The following is a 3,331-nucleotide window of genomic DNA, read 5'->3' as shown; positions in this document are numbered from 1 at the left end:
CATCCATGACAGCACCAATACTGTAAAACTATGTGCACAAGTTTGGGTGGACAACAACCATCATGTGCTTTTTAAAAGTGCTGAAGGTTGGGCACTTCCTAACAGAGGATGGTAAAGTGTTCCAGAGGGTGCTGCGTTTGACAGACAGAACCGTCTGACCACAGGTGGTGCACCTGTGTGGGATGACAAAGTCGCCTCTGTCAGAGGCTCTGGCGACTCTAGCCTCAGGGCCGCAGACAGGTCTCTGTTTAATGTACTCGTTTAGTGGAGGAGGTGCCAGACCATTTCGGCCTTTATAAATGATGCTGGCTTCTTAAAGGCTGATCAGGTTGTTAAAACTTAAAAACTTATGCTTGTTCAGGATGTGGCAGTGATGATGAGTTTGCGGTTTCTTGTCAAAGACTTTGAGTGCTCTCTTATACAGAGATTCTATGGGTTTGAGTGTTGCTGTGCACGTGAGTGACCAGAAAAAAAAGAAGAAAAAAAAAGAAACATGCACTTTATTTATCCTGTTTGGGGAAATTGTTTTCTGAGTTGATTGTAAAAAAAAAGAAGAAGTTATTTCTTTATAGTACATTTTTCTGCATTTAACCCATCCTTGATAAAGAAGCAGTGGGCTGCACTGTAAGGCGCCCGGGGAGCTGTCAGGGATTAGGTGTCTTGCTCAGAGACACTTCGACATGTGAACTAGTGGGGACTGGGAATCGAACTGTCTACCTCGTGGTAAAGGGATGACCTCTCATCCCCCTGAGCTACAGCCACCCCGACCAGCTGGCCAGCTGGTCAGACAGTACACTAAATGTGCGAAGATCATGGAATGTAGGAATGTCCTGGCTGCGTACTCTGTCAAGCTGTTTCTGATGTGCCTGAAGTTTAGTAGGTTGAATTTGATGTAGGTCACTACCTTTTCGACATGGCTCTTAAAGGTCAGGGTGGAGTCTAGAGTTACCCCTAGGTACTTAAACTCAGTTACTAAGTCTAGCTCTGTTCCCTTTACAAATATGTTTCAGTGTGTGTTGTTTTTTTTTGGCACGTTTGGAGAAAATCATACATACAGTGTTTTTTTAGCATTCAACAAGAGGCAGGATTTAGTGAGCCAAGCTGTACATCAGACATAGTGGATGATAGGATGCATAAAGCTTCTTGGTTGTTTTTAGCTGATATAAAGATTACAGCATCATCAGCGTACATCTGTCTATGTATATTCTGACAGGAGTTGGGTAGTGTGTTAATAAACAGGAAAATAAAAGCGGCTCAAGGACCGACCCTTGAGGAACACCTACAGGACATTCAAGAAAGGGAGACCTTGCACCATTTACAGAAACAGATTGTTTTCTGTTAGATAAGTATGATTTGAACCAGTTAAGAGCATGGGTGGAAAAGTTGAAATGGGTTAACCTGGACAGTAGGGTTTGGTAGGGTCAAAAGCTCTCTTAAGATTTAAAAAGATAGCACCGACACATGCATTCCTATCCAACATACCCTTAATATTTTCAATGAGGACACACAGGGCCGTCTCATTCGAGTGGTGGGCACAAAAAAAAAACAGCATAGGATGCAACAGGGGATAGTCTTTGTTGAGATGCTCTACAAGAAGTTGGGCAACCCATTTCTCTGCTATTTTTGATATTATCGGCAAGAAGCAAATTGGTCAGTAGTTAAACATGTCAGATTTTTTCCCAGAATTGAAGATTGGGTTTACCACTGCTACTTTCTAGGCTGAGGGGACCACTGCATGTTTGAGGAATAGGTTATTGCCAATGTGGAAGGATTGCCTGCATGTTTGCTTTGTAATGAGAATAGGATCTAAGTGTTTGTTGAGTTCACTGCAGTGGTTCACTGCACTAGATGGAGTTTATCACCCACTTTGGGCTGCATTCCCAAACAACCCGTCTTAAAGAAGACCGCACCCGGTGCGCCACGAGCCGTTACCAGCACCTTAAGCCCTGTTATTGGCCTCACACTGCCCATTTTCTTTTCGTCCGCAGAGTTTAGAAATTCAAATATGCTTAATTTTAGCGGGAAAGCAAGAAATCAATGACACAAACACACGAATATAAACATATTTGTAATAAACAATGAAACTAAAATATGTGTATAAGCAACGTATTTGTAATATGTATTACAAATACGTTGCTTATACACGTATTTTAGTACGTCAATCACAGACGTATAATCAACGTATTCGTAATACGTCAAAGACATACGTAATCAGGGAGAAAATGTTTCTAGTCAACATTTAATCATGAATGCTCATAATGTTTGTGTAGTCTACTTAGTCATTTTGATAGTAGGCTAATATGGACACTTACAACATGTGTTGCCTTCATTTTAAGGCTTATATAAGGCTTTTAATTTTTTGCAGCTCCAGACAGATTTGTTTTTTGTTTTTTTTGGTCCAATATGGCTCTTTCAACATTTTGGGTTGCCGACCCCTGGGTTAACTAGATGAGTTACGGGTTGGACCAAAGAGTCCTTATGTTCTTTTAAAAAGTTGGCGTTAAAGCCAAAGACATCCTTGGCTTTGGAGCTTCTCATACCACTAATTAGCTTGGCTACCTTAGAGTCAATCATTTCAGTGATCTTAAAAGCAGGTTAGACAGAGTTGACTGGACTCTCACTGCATGCAGGAGAGGAGAAGAGCTTAGTTATCTCATCCACAGACTCCACAAAAAAACTGGTTTCGACTTGTAGCCAGAGTGATGGAATCCCTATACAGAGTTATTTATAGAGCTCTAGTTCTAGTTTGAATTTACGGCCAACCAATTGTCCCCCTCAGGCCTCAAACCCTGAACCCACAGGGTCTCACCGACGTTGTGTGGTAAATGGTTAAGTGTGGTTGAGGCTGCAAGGACTTGAAATAGTGTAAACAAACGGGACAGCACTTTGCTGCAACATTTCACGTTACCATGAAAACTTTTTACTCCCTGATTTGAACGTCTGCAGGCTGTTTCCATACTAGATGAGACGAAATCATCTATCGACTTGTTTTTGTCAAAACAGCTCCAATAACAAAATTAAACGAATAAATCTGTATATAAACAATACATATATACAAACAGAGATTAGGCTTGTTCGAGATGAGCCAGTTCTGCGCAGAATCAATTGCCGGCGATCGACGCGCAATGCATGCCGGTTAGATTTATGTCCGACTTGCTCCCGCCTTGTTCTGACGTCATGCACACGTGGTCAACGATACTCTCACGAGAGCAAGGCGGCCATTGATTTCAGAGGTAGGTGCTGGGCCTGCCTGGCCCAGTGCATGATGGGAAACGCCTGGCTGTGGCCACATCAGAGAGCTGTCTTAGATCTGACAGCAAACACCACGTTT

The sequence above is a fragment of the Clinocottus analis genome, unplaced genomic scaffold (genome assembly GCF_023055335.1).
Source record: "Clinocottus analis isolate CAN_PGR_092001 unplaced genomic scaffold, fCliAna1.0.p SCAF_30, whole genome shotgun sequence".
Classification (NCBI taxonomy): Eukaryota; Metazoa; Chordata; class Actinopteri; order Perciformes; family Cottidae; genus Clinocottus; species Clinocottus analis.
Note: the sequence above shows the minus strand (reverse complement) of the source record.